The sequence below is a fragment of the Ambystoma mexicanum genome, chromosome 5p (genome assembly GCF_040938575.1).
Source record: "Ambystoma mexicanum isolate Mex_15411 chromosome 5p, UKY_AmexF1_1, whole genome shotgun sequence".
NCBI lineage: Eukaryota > Metazoa > Chordata > Amphibia > Caudata > Ambystomatidae > Ambystoma > Ambystoma mexicanum.
Genome location: NC_090930.1, coordinates 517,604,188 through 517,618,956, shown reverse-complemented (window position 1 = coordinate 517,618,956; position 14,769 = coordinate 517,604,188).

The window sequence follows — 14,769 nt, the reverse complement described above, 5'->3', positions numbered from 1 at the left end:
GGGAAGGGATGGGGTTAGTTTAGACAGAAGATCTTGCCAGCTGGAGGAAGGTTCCACCATCTTTTTTCTCTATGTCTCTACCTTTCCTTCCTGTCCTTTTCACTTCCTGAAAAATACACAAAGCTCTTTGGGTATGATGTCAGAAGTCAAAATCCACTTGCTCCAATAACAGGGATAGAACACCTAAAGCAGACTAGCTTTAGTCCAGTCACCTGAGGGGTTTTACCTTTAAATGAAGGGGTTTCCCAGCAATTCTTTGAATCATCTTTTGCACTTCCACCCTTGAAGAAGATTTTGTTGGACCCTGTTGGGTGAGCAGTCATTTCCAAAGTCCCCCAGGTGTGAGGTGAAGGCAAGTGTTCCAAGGCAGAGGCAAGCTCTGTCCCCTACCCATCCCCAGGGACAATTGAGGGTGAACTGCTGCTGGAGTAAGACCTGCATCTCTGTTAGCCACACTGCTGCTTAGGATCTCACCATGTTGCAGGACCCCTGCAAGGTGCTCGCTAGCCTCCTCATGTTGGGAGCCCAAGAAAACGTTTTCATCTTATCGCTGAGACCCTGGAGTGGGACTCACAGCACCTGAGAACCAAGACAGACATGATTCTTGCCATTTCGCTGTCGACATGCTGCGAGCCATGATTTGAGTCTGTTCAACCAAGATCGAACAACAAGGAACCTACATAGCTGTATTTGACATTTACTGAAATTTAAACCATTGTCCCGCATGTTCAAACCTATTTGTCACTGTGCCATCCGAAAGTTTGTCATTGCCTTGGCTCAAACCAAGATGTACGGTTGCATCTCCACTTCTCGAGCCGCTGTTCGAACCTCCCACTCTTCATCGCCAAACGAGTCATTGTTTGAACCAACCCTGGGATTCTTCCCAAACTGCATCCTTCGAGCCTCCTCATTGAACAGACTTGCTTGTGCATCCCTCCATCAGCCCATCCGTCGTCAAACCTCATCTGAACCTGGTGACCTCATGGCCCATAACGTAGTGCTTGCCATTGTACATCCACGACTGCCACATTTTGAACTGCATAGAACCGCCATACAGCACTCAGAAGCCTGGTTCGCTGTTTGCTGAATGGCCAAGACACTTAAGAAAGTACTATGGGCTGATAAGTGCCCCCCATCCATCTTGGGCCCTAGAGACTGGCTAGGTCACCTTAATTACTTTTTACAATCTCAAGATGTATCCTTTTCCACATTATGTTTTTTAAATGGCCTTTTCTCTCCCTGTCTCATTACTCGGAGTGCTGAATTTTTTCCATCTTTGCATATTCTGTGTCCCTACTACAGGATGCGTTTTAGTGTCTTCTAGACAGTTATTATTGTACATGGTGTGTTTCATTAAAGTATAGATTTTTATAGAAATGTGATTGGACATTGCTTTATTTTGGACTGCTATACTTGACTGTTTGGGTTGCTAGTGAAACACATTCACACTCCATTTGAGAGTATATCCTTCCTTCGACCCACATTACTACAAAAGGCGAAGGGGGTATATCTCTTAACTGTACCCACTTTACCTTTATGATTGTGTGACAGATAGACTTCTGCCCTGGAGGAGTACAAGGATGAGTAGAGGTTAAAGCGTCCACACATCCCTCACACTTCTACAAACCAAGAGTCAACGCAACCAAAAGAGAGAAATGCAGGTAAACCAGAACCAATAACATAAAGATATTGATTCCATCAACCGCTATTGAAAAAAGCACACACCTGGACAGGGTCAACCAAATGGTTTAAGGTACAGATGCAAAGGCCCCCTAGTGGGCGACTGCATGTGTATCCCAATGAACAGGCCAAATCATATATTTGAAATCCCCACACAGCTTCTCACAATTTCACTGGGCCTCATCCCCATCGCTGGGATGTTGCCTCATAACACCTCTCAGCACACACTGTGGCAATGCCTGAGTCCCTTTTGCCAAAACCTTATGAGAAGCAGTTGCATGGAGAATCCCAACAGTTGCAATCATGTCCTGGTACACGTCCTCCCTGAATGTGTGTACCTCCAGCCAAATGTCCCCATTGCCATGTGTGCCATCCTGTCAGATCTGGGTGATATTCTCAGACAAAATCTCCAGGAGCTGCTATTGCTTGCTGCTTGATTTAAGCACGTCCACTTTCCAGTCAACCTGTTTCCCAGAAAAGAAGCATCCTTGTGTGCGGGGTCAATGTAGCCCGGAATACTTAGGCCTGAGGAATGACGTGCCCATGAGCATGATGCACTTGGGTCTGCCAATCCTGAACACACCATAGATGTAGAAGGTAATGGGCCAGAACAGGCTTCTTCCCAAATGTTAACTTCTGCTCCAGGTGGCATAACACTGCTCCAGCAGCCTCATCAGGCCCCTCTGGCTGTGGGTAATGCTGATGTCCTGAGGGCATGTGTCCAAACACCTATGCAGACACACTGAAGCAAGCCCCATTTGGCTTCTGGATTTCATGTACACTGGTAATCTGGGTAACATCAACAATTGTAGACTGGAATGGCATGGTGTCATTAGCAGAGGATGGACTGCCCTGTGTGTGTGTGGTGCTGAACAATCTGAGACATCATGAGCATGTACTCTTCCACCTTCAGGTTTTACAAACCCGGACCATGAAGCAGTTTCTCAAAGATCTCACAAATTTCACTGGAAATATTAGGCAACAAAGAGTCACATGCCCTGCTGATGACTTCCTACAAGTAATGTGTATTCTCCTGAACCAGTGCCTGGTGGCCCATGCTGGTTGATGTACATTCCTCCTGCCCCTCATTTGGAGTTTCCTCGCCTGTAAATGACCACAGAACTGAAATAAGCAAAGTCTACATTGAATCAAATAGATCACAATGCAACATCACTGTACCACACGCGGAACCAGAAAATTAGGCACAGTACCTGACTACTGTGCCCCTATAACCATTACATATGACATCCACACAGAGAACATTTTATAACAGAGACCCACCAAACATGCAGCATGCAATACAATCTCAAGTGCAAGGTATTTTTCCCTATTACATATGGTGCTCTTGCCTGGGAAAAGCAGCAATGTAGTGGGATCAGCATCCCCATTCTTTGTTATCTTGACATAAACTCAAATGAATGTGCCGTGCAATTGAGCCATATCAACAACTTTGATTTCACCTTTAGGCAGTGGCCTAGACATGTGCCGTAACACATTAAATGCACATATGTCAAGGACACAACCAACATCAACTGTGTAGCGGTGGCTCAGTCAGTCCCCACAGTCAGAGGGTCCATGCCAGCCCATGTCCTGAAAGAGGCTTGGGGCTAAAAGACTTCAGAAAGAAATTGATTGTTTCTTTGTGAACCGGAACAGAAATTATTTCTTTACGAAGTTAGAGGGACTTCAGAAACACATTATTTCTGTTCTGGCTTGTCATAAGAAGGAGGAGCTACGGCTCCTGTTCTGCTCATTACAGGAGCCTCCCCCTGCTTCCTGGTTCATGTTTGCATGGAGCACAGGAGCCAAAGGCCTGCCTGGAGCACATTCCCTCAAAGGGATGGATTCAGGGGAAAAAAGGTACGAGAAAAGTGTCTTTTTTGCAAATGTACGCATGTGCGAGGCTGTTGCATTTGATCAAACAACACAAAATAATGCACTAAGAGCAGCCCTCAATATACCTAAACGGGACCACATCGCGCAAGCCAGAAAGGCAGCACATTGGCTACCTGTCAAAGAGCGCATTACATTCAAAATACTTACCACTGCACATAAATGTATTAACCTATCCGCACCCTCATACCTGTCTGATGCTCTAGTCAGATCGCACTCCACTAGACCAACCAGACAATCCCACACCAACCAACTTAGGGTCCCACGCATCAAACGAGCTAGAGCAGGTGGAGTAAGCTTCCCATACATTGCCCCGAAGCTATGGAACGCACTACCTAGCACACTCAGAGCAGAAACCTCTCTCACTGCCTTCCGAAAAAAACTGAAAACCACCTTGTTAAACTAGCTCCTCCTACGACATCATCTCCTCTTCCTCTCCTATCTTCTCCTTACTACTCTCTTGCAACTAAGTAATGACTTCATTGTATGTATAACAAGTCATGTCTGTAACAAGCACCACAATGCCCTACGGGCTGCATGTGCGCTTAACAAATGCGAATAAATAAATAAATAAATAAATAAATAAGTTATGTTATGTTATGGTCACCTGTATAGAACAGCACAATAGGGCCAGGAATGCTGATATATCAGAATAGATGAGTGTTTAAAGCTTTCCGAAAGACCAGATGATTAGACAGCGATTTCATAGACAGTGGGAGGGTATTCCACAACTGTGCTGCTGCAATCGAGAAAGCCATACCCCCCCACCCGAGTTAGGTGAAAGAAAGGCACACATAGTATGCCAGCAGCAGCTGACCGCAGGGGGCGGTTCGGGACTTAGCGCACAAACTTAGCGCACAGATGCTCAGCTCCCTGATCATGAAGAGCACAGTGAGCAATGCATGATGCTTTAAATTTAATGCGCTGGGCTACTGGGAGCCAGTGAGGGGATTGCAGTACGGGGGAAATATGAGCCACATAGGGGGTAGCTGTTGCCACCCAGGCCACCAGATTCTGGAGACGTTGTAGTCGGCCTACCAGCCCCTTAGGTTGCGCAAGGTAGAGAGAATTACAGTAGTCCAGCCCACTCAGAATCATGGCAGCCACTACCGGGGGGCGTAGCGTTGCTGGGATCAGACGGCGCACCTTTCTTAAAATGTTCAACTCAAAATGCCCATTCTGGCATACCGCTGATAGCTGAGCGGCCATGGACAGATTGGCAGACATAATTACCCCAAGATTTTTCACCTTGGTCGAGGGCACGCGGAGCGAGCTCAGGGACGAAGGTCAGAACAAAGAAATCCAAAGTAAGGGATCCGGAGGAGAGCCCCCCTCCAACACCTCGGTTTTGTCCCCATTCAGTTTCAACCAGTTGTGTCCCATCCACTCCCCCACGGCCGTCAGGCACTTATGAAGGCACACCGATACCTCAGACTGATCAAGGTCAAGACAGATCAGAAGCTGGGTTAGGAGCGGATTAGTATGCATGTATGCGTGAGTGCAAGGGTGAGTATATGTATTATGTAATTTGTGTGTGAAGGAGTGAGTGTGTGATGTATAGGTGGTAGGATGCATGTGAATGAGCAAGTGTATGGTGACTTGGTGTGCTTGTGTAAATGAGAGGGTGAATGCTGTGTGTAAATGTGCGACTGAATGGTCTGTGAATGTGTGTGTGCTTGTGTTTGATGCTGGGCCGAGTGTTGATTTTTGCAGGTGGGGGTTGAGGGAAGGTAGTTGGTAGGCAGAGGAGACATATGGGTGGTCAAGGTGGGGATGTTGGAGGTGCACTAAAATTACATGTTTAATGGGAATCCATCATAAAGGAAGCATTGTACGTGTTACTATGTGTTACTACGTGGCTAGATGTGGCTAGACTGGCATTTTGGTGCAGCTAGACCAGTCATATCTTACTGTGTCTTTACATTTCTTACTGGGCCTCTCTGATAAAGCAAGCATGATAAGTGTTATTACCTGGCTAGACTGTCATTTGGGTAGCCAGTCTAGCCAGTTCTTACTGTGACATGACTTTTTTCCTGGGCATGTATGAAATGATATGAAATGATTTGGCATTTATAATGTGCCTGTACACAAGTGTTTCTAGGCGTGACAAGACAAGGAGGGGAAACAAAGGGAGGACAAAACAACGATCTTACTAGGCCTTGTGTCATTCAGACCGCACAATAAATTAAGCTTGATAAGTGTTATTATGTGGACAGACTGACATTTGGGTGTCTCCATCTTGCCTGTTCTTACTATGGCATGGCATATTTCTCTGGGCATCTTTGATCAAATAAACATGATAAGTGTTATTTTTGACTAGACGGGCATTTTGCTGATGCCAGTGTAAGTATTTCTTATTGTGGCATGGCATTTTTTACTGGGAGTCTTGAAGGCTAAAACAAACACAATATTGGGCCTCATTACGACCCTGGCGGTAGAGTAATAACGGCGCTCGTAGTGCTGCCAGCACCGTTATCACTCTACCGCCACATTACGAGTTCTGCTCGCAGGGGCCACTCTGCACGCCTGGTCAGACCAGGTGTGCAGAGTGGCACCCACGATCAGAACAGGATGGTAGCAACGGTACCGTTCTGAACGGTATCGCTGTTACCATCCTCCCCATTCCCATTGAGCCCTCTGGGGGCTCAAATGGGAATGGGGATGTACCGCCTCCGGGTCCCGCAAACGGGAAATTACCGGGCCCTCCAAGCTCGGAATGGCCCGGTAATTCCACTTTTGCGGGACCCGGAGCCAGACCCGAGTTTGGGGATAGCCATGCCCTTTTTAAGGGCATGGCTTCCTCCAAACTTGTAAGGAGGCCCAATACGTGTTATTATGTGTCTCGATTGGCCTACATTTTGAAGCCAGTTTGGGCATGTGTTCTTATTATAGCATGGTATTAAAATGTCAAAGCCAACATGAGTATGTCCTTAAGTGGGGATACTGCAATGTATTGGCTGAGCCAGCATGTAGATGTTTTCTTATAGTATCACTAGTGGCATTAAGTGCAAAGCAAACATGAGTATGGAATGCTGCCATACATAGGTGAACTCTTAATGAAAACGAGAGTCTATGTCATGGTCAGGAAAAGTAATTTATATTGACTCTGTATTTCACTGCAGATCTGGGCACACCCAGATTGAAAATGTTTTTATACAGGCATATATTGTGGGCAAAGGCATCATGAAAATGCATTGGGGAATGCTCATGTGCACTGTTGCTGACTTGCAGTTACCCTACAAAGCAAATCGCAAATTGTCTGGCTTTGTACCCAATTTATCGCAGAATGTGTGCTGTTTAATGGACCGTTTAAACCCATTATTCAAACATTAGTCTCAGGGGTGGGGGACATCCTTGAATCCCCTTTGGTTGATTCAGCCTCCCTTGTTCTCTCTACCATTCTGGCATGTTTTGGGGAAATGTTTATGCCCCGCCAATTAAAAAGTCCCCTGCCACCCCTGAGTGAGTGACTGGTGGGTGAATGGATATGAATGGATTTGAATGTGTTCGTACAAGGTGGGAGCCCAGGCAATGGGCATTGGAACATGGAGATTTTCTTGTATGTTTTAGGGCAAAGCCAGCTTGACAAATATTGTTATATGGAGTGTTTGATGTGGGGGCAGGCAGGCTGGATATTTTTTGTGGCATGTCTTTTTCTACTGATATGAGGGGTACAGCTAATATGATGTGCATTATTACATGGGGAGGACGGGGCACTTGTGCAGTCAGCAAGTAAATGTATTCTTACTGTAGCATTGTATGTTTTACTGGTGTTATGGGCAAACCCAATATGATGAGTGTTCTTACATGGTGGAGGGAGGCATTTGTGCAGCAACAAGGACATTTGTCCTTACTGTGGCATTGCATGTTTTATTTGCGTTGAGGGCAAGGTTAACCTGAAGAGTATTCTTTTTTTCAAAACGTTATTTCTAGTTTTAAAAAGTCATCAATTACAACTCAATGAAGATCATTCTTACATGGTGGTGTGGGAGTTGAGCAAGCGTCTCCGCAGCCAACAATAACATGTTTTCTTCATGTGGCAGAAGATTTTGTACTGGCATTAAGGGAAAAGCCAACAAGAGAATGTTCATACATGGGGATACTGGCATATACTGGCCGAGCCAGTATGAACGTGTTTTCTTATGGTATCATTACTGTGCATTATATTAATGGCAACACACAGAGTTGGTTTGCACATTTGGGAGCCAAAAGCCAGGCATAACCCCCTTGTTTCTATGCAGGGTTAAACGAGTTATGGTTTGATTAAAACACTTAAATATGTCTTTCACCTAGTGCAGTGCACAGCCTGCCCCTTCTTGACGCATGCATGCTGGTCCAGACCAGCCCAGATTGTGGCATGGACCATGTTTCATTGCCAAGCTTAGAGAGTCAAAGGGGCTCAACATAGCTCACAGGGGGCTCCCACATTTTATGCTATTCCACTCACAACAATCACTTACCCATTGGCTCACAGGGGGCTCCCACATTTTGTGATATGCCACTGCCAACAATCACCCATAACATGCAATACCACTCACTTCCAGGTCAAGCCTGGTCAGTGACCTTACATGGCCTCTGACCGCATGTCCCATTACTTGAATACTCATGATCCTCTTTCACTGTTGGGCATGACCCATAGCTATCCATGAACAAAACACCCATCCAAGCATGGTCCACTGAGCAAGTATCAGAAATGTCAACTTTGAACACCTCACCTTTCCACACCTGAAGGCAATGACTTTGGACTGCCATGCATATACACCAACACCCATTAAACATATCAGCTACACTTACGGCGTAGCACTATACATGGTCAGAACTGCATTAAAGCAGTTTCCGCAACTCTTCAGATGGAAGCCCATAGGTGTCACCTCCTCCAACACCAACTATCTGCTCAGTGGAAGTCATGCCAATTACCACTTCTTTCAGTGGTGACAAAACCTCTAAGTGGCAGGAGCTCCACCAGTGCACCGAGAAGACCTTTCACCCCCACCCTCCCAAGTTCTCCTTTGTTCACATACTTAGATCCATCATGCACTTCTGCATCCTTGGATGTTTGATTTTCCACTGCACACCCATTTCTCTGAACGGTGACCTGCTGCCAAACGTTAGCATGTTCTTTCACTGAGAAGTGTGCTGCCAGTCCAAGTATAAAGGTCAACATGATATTACTCCACAAAGTCTGTCAGGATCACACGTTCGTCGTCAGTGAACCTCTTCTTCGCAGGCAGGACCTTGTCCTTTTAAGGCAGTACTCTCTCCTTTATGACATATTGAGTGTCTTGCACCAGGATCTATACGGCAAAGGTTCTCTGATTGGGATGCGCACATCATGACCATGAGTGTGTAATAAGAGTGTGCCCCACTAGGGCATCAGAAGAGAACACGGAATGTGAGCACACTACACTGTGACGACACCTGTAGACTGTACCATGCAAATGCAAGTTACGCACCAAGGGTCTTTGCTCACTGCTACAGCCTTGCTGTGTTCAAGTTACTGTCATCTGAGTGTGCACATTCTTCTTGCCTTTACCTTTACTCCTGTCAACCTATCCTGTCAACCAAACAACTCCTGCTGTCTGGTCATATGTCTTGGGTGGTACATGATGGACACTGTACTAGAATGACTCTCTCAACACCACAGCATGTTATCACCTGATAGACAGATCCCTGCCCCCTGCACCTGTACCATAAACACTGCTAGGTTACCTTGCCTGAATCATCTGGACACCAAAACCTCAATTTGTTTGTCAGAGCTCCTCTGTCCAGCAATACTCCGAATCTGGTGTCACCCCCACCAACCTCCCACCCATAGTGACAGGCATGTCATCTAACCCAACCAAGGTGTTCAGGCTGGGAACTGTTAACTTCACTCCATCCAAGTTTGGCATCCTGGGTGACCAGGTCCTGCACAATTATTAGTCCCTCTTCAGCACTGAAAAGCAGCTTAGGATCAAGGCAAGTCAAAAGATCTGGGAGCGCATTTCAGCTGCTATCAATGTGGAGACCCGGTAGAGTTGAGAACATCAAGAAGTGATGGGATGATATGAGGATATGGAAGCAGACGAAGGCAAGGGTAACCATTGAGGTGGGACTCAATCTTGAAGTCCATTCTTGCGGCTGCCATCAGGTGACACCATACCAGGTGTCGATCCTTCTGAAGGTAAACTCAGTGCTTTATGCCCAGGTGCTAGACCTCTAGGTGGATCAAAGCTGCTGGTCAGTACCCAAAGGGGAATGCCAAAGGAATGGATGAGATGGCATGAATGTCACTGGGGATAAGTCTGGCTGCCCACGGTATGTTGGAGGTTACCTAATTGGCCCAGCCAAACAACCTTATGGGCCTATAGGCTTGGTGGAACCACACAGGCATACACCCATCTGGCCACATAGTGAATGCAAACCTCTCCTACTGTGAAAGGAATTTGTTCTATCATTCAAAGGCATGTTGTCTCCTCATTTGCAAAGAGAACAACCCTCTTGTTGTGGGTAAAGGAAAAATGGGAAGGATGCAGCACATGGCGTGAAGGGAGTAGTGATGCAGAAGTGGAGTTGAAACTTTGTGGACTATGACAGCAGGCCTGCACATCATCTGGTCAAGATGCTAGTACCTGCGTGTCATTTCAATGCTCCTTGCTGTGCCTATGAAATTAGAATTGCCATCAAGAAGCGTGTTGGGGGTCTAAGGCAAATCCTTCTTCAAAGCTCAATTTGTCTTGGTTATTGGCAACTGCATGAATTATGCCAAATGTGCTGCAGGGGTTACCAATAGGTTACTTCATAAAATACACTTTGGGGTTGCTCTCTTTTCCACTCAGACCTAAGGGAATCATTCACAATACATTCCCTAGCCCAGGCCATAGCTTACTCGCCCTGAGGCCTGGTCCTGGCAATGGCTGTGGTGCATGCAACTGCAGACCTCTCTTTCTTCTGCTGTCTCATATGGCCATACACTTGCAGCACCTGTTTATGCACCCTGTGCCTGGCATCATGTCTTTCCTTCCCGATGGTGCAATGCAACTATGCCATCCTAACTGCCTTTCCTTTCTATTTATTTCCTTCCATTTCAAATATGCTACTTCTGCTGCCTGGCACCCTGTCTTCAACACTGGTTCTTCCTCTGCAAAGATGATCTTCTGGGGAGAGACACACTGATCCTGGCACTGTTTTGGAATGACTGCATTTCAACCACAGTCTGCTCTTTATTGGCTCCCTTTGTAGGGACAGACCCCTGCATCTCCCTCAGGTTTCCACCAGTAAGGCCCCCTTCATCACTGACTCACTCAATGTGTCCTTGCCTATTTCCATATGGACTTTCACGTCAACCAGGGACAATAGTACATCCGAAGGGATCGAAGGTGGGACAGTGCAGTAAGATATGGAGCATGGAGGTGGAAGTGAAGGAGGAGGGGTTCGATGTTGGCTGCTCAAAGAAACCACACCTTCTAAATGCTGCCACCAGGTTGGTGAAGAGCATGACATTTCTCGGTGATGCTACTTGTGATGTTATATTTGATGTCCTGGCTGTTGGGCTGAGCAGTGCATGGAGGGGACACGAGTTATTGTTGCTTAGCCTTCCATAAATGTCACATTTATTTGGGTTTGCGATTTTGCTTTGCAACCATAACATCACTTTAACAACGTTTTTTTTTCTCTGAATTCTCTGAATTCAAAAGGTTTTCATTAGAACAACTTAACAATGATATTCCTTTAAAGCATTTTTTTCAATGAATTTCAAATGTTTTTATTGGAGCAACTTAATCATAATGTCCCTTTAACAAAAAATGTTCACTGAATTTTAATGGTTTTTGTACCTAAATAAGTTTCATTATATTATCGCATTGTATGTAAGCTAGCAATAAATCCACTTTTAGCATATATTAAAGAACTATAATGCTCCTTTAGCAAACATTGTTTTAGCAGTGCATTCCAAAGTGTGTTACTTTGAGCAGCACATGTCGAGGATCCAAGTCATGGGTGAATTGCCCAGGGCATGAGGCTCAACCATGACACCAGCCCTGTCAAACACCCACACAATCCACTGGATCTACCCTGCAGGCTTGTCCAGTGTCCACTAATGCCGCATGATAGCATCAGGCACAACTGTCAATGATTTTCAGCCATTGCCAGTGGCCGCAATCCCTGGGACATCGGCTTCAGCCATATCACAAGTCTCACCAACCAGTCTACAGTAGAAATTGGGCAAGGCAACTTAATCATAATGCGCATTTAACAAAGATCTTTCAGTGAATTCAATTATTTTTATAGCTGAAGTTGTTTCCAGCACTGTATGCAAGCTATTAAAAAATCCTCTTTCAAATATATGAAACAGTAAAGTTTATTTAACATTTTCTCTTACAGCACACATTGATGTGTATCATTTTGAGCAACATTTGTTGGGGATGCAAGTTATGGCTGAAGTGCCTGGGGCATGAGGTTCAGCCATGCCCTGGGCCCCACCAAGCCACCCACAATAGCCATTAGACTTAGCCTGCAGCCTGGTTTATTTTGCACTATACCATAATGGGACTGTGGGTCACTGTTCACAGCTTGTGTCCATGGTCCATGGCCACAAACCCGGGGGCATGGGCTTCATAGTTGTTGCAGGCCCAGTATAGCAAACCAAAGGAGACATTAGGCTTGACCTGCAGCCTGGCCCAGTGGTCACTATTGCCAAATTGCAGAGCCCTGGCCCACTGTCCATGACTTGGGGACAAGGCCACTGTCCAAACTCCCTGGGCCCTTAGATTCAGCCATGTTGCCTGCATCCTGAATCAACCAACAGTAAACATTAGCCAACACCTGTAGCCTGGCCCAGTGGCCACTATTTCTCAATAATGGGGGCATGGGCCACTGTTAATGGCTTGCGTCCATGTTCAGTGGCCAGTTCTGAGGCCTGGGCTTTAGACATGTTGCAAGCCACGCTAGCCATCTCATTGTAGACATTGGGCATTACCAGGGGCCAAGGCCAAAGAACACTTTAACCCAAAACCGGGCCATGCCTAGGGCACCAAAATTATATCACAATATTTTTGTGCCACATTTTGGCACTTTAGAAAAAATAAAACACATGACGGATTAACACCAAATTTGTGAAGGCATGCATTCTGAACCTGGCCAAATCTCCTCACACAGGTTTGGTGAAAATCCATCCAGTGATTCGGGCTGCAGGTGTAACAGGAATTTCGTTCCCATTCAAGTCAATGCACATTTTTGAAGTTTGGGAACCCTTTCTAAAGCGTTGTGCCCACTTCATGAAACCACATTAAACTTTCCAAAACATATTTTTATTTTTGAAGAGGTTTGTGCAGACTCGTCAAATGTTGCAAAGTTATAAACCACATAAAACGTGCTCTTCTTATGTGGAATACATCTGAACCATAACTATATATAAAAAATTGTCTTTGTAAAAATCACAAGTTGATTATGTACAAAAAAATATATATATATAAAATATACTAGCCATTCCTGGTGTGACATATGCCGTTCTAGAATAGCTTAAAGGTCAATATCGGTCGACAATTCATAGGGTCAGTTCGCTCCCCCTTCTTAAACATTGAAATTACCACTGATTGCTTCCAGGAAGGGGACATAGGTCCCTGTGACTTATTAATGGTAATTAAAATGGCTAAACTTATAGGTAACTCTCTTCATTTGAATTTGAAAGGTATATTTGTATCAGATGAGTTCAGAGGTATGTCCAGTATAAGAACAGTATCTAAATTCCATCGATTAAACTGGCCTCTATGATGTGTCTTTGAAGATGTGTAATTGTCAACCTTGTTCCATTGCAGAGTCCCCTACTTTCAGTTTTAGCTCCCGAGGAGGCATTTAGAGACTGCTGCATTGAGCCGGTAATTAACTGTTCATTGACATTGAACTGCCATGCCCTGTGTGAAGAGAATCGGGGGTGGAAAGAAGTAACTTAACATTATTCTGAATGCATGCAATAGTGGAAGGTGAAGGTGACTGCGTAGAACTGTGCTCATTCTGTTTGTTAAAATGATAGCTGTTGTTGAAGTGGAAGGGAACACTGTTTTATGTTTACTAAGGGACCAGGTGTGCAGGGTTTAGTCAGCTCAGTGGGTTGAGCTCTGGCAGTTGCAGTCCGCAAGTTTGGCTTTTTTGCGATGACTACCAGCAACAACAAAAAAAAGCATATCAATGTCAATGGGGATATCAATACAATATTCTCCATGGGAGCATGGAGGGCCGATTCCTGGAAAGGTATTACACATCATGTTTAAACTGGGTTGACACAATGTCTGTGTTTCTTTTTTTTTTAGCCAATTTCTGTTTCTTTATATCACACCTGCTTTGTATATCTCAAGTGCTAAAGCTGCCTGCCCCTCCCCCCCATTTTTTGGAGTTAAGGTAAAGGTTTAGGGTGGATGGCTTCAAGGGCACAGAGCAGAGGATCAGTTCATTACTGATTTATGGGGTATTTCAAGTTGGCACTCAGCGTGTTGATAAATTATGACTATTAACTAAAAATTATGATTGATAGCTTTTAAGTGGCCATTTAGTGTTTTAGCTCCCGGGTGGCTGGCCATCTCTCGATAGTTTTATCCCCTCACACTGAGATGCATTTCAACTGTGGTCTGGAGTCTGGTCGGTGCAGACCTTCCCAATTTGGGCACACATTTGAATTTGAATATTGGCAGGTGGAGATATTTTGAAGGGTAGTATGTCCCGATTGAGGGAGCACCACATGGGTGTGAGCATTAGTTCCAGGTGGGAGCCAACAGGCACAGGAAAAGGCAGTGCAATGTTTAAATCATTTTTGTAAATTATGAAAATATGAAATAGCGAGTTCATCCAGCCGTGTTAGAAATAATCAATGTAAGGTAGAAAGATGTAACGTTGAATAGGCAGGAAGATTAAGATTAGTGGCCATGTTCTGAATGTACTGAAAGCAGTGTAACTCAGAAGAATCAGCTTGATCAAGAAAACCTCTTAATTTATCCAAATCTGATATCAGTATAGTAAAGGTTTAAGTTTTGTTTCAAAGGCAAAACTGTAAATGCGCATCTCAAAACAAAGTGGGTACTTCATAGGAGAGCAAACATAGTTTTCAGGAGTTTATTTTCTCTTGATTCAAGACGTTTATGATTTTTATCCCAATACTTCAGCGCCATATTGTGCCGTTGGCTGGGCTTGGGCCAAAACGTGTCTAGTTGCTCTAACCATAGACCA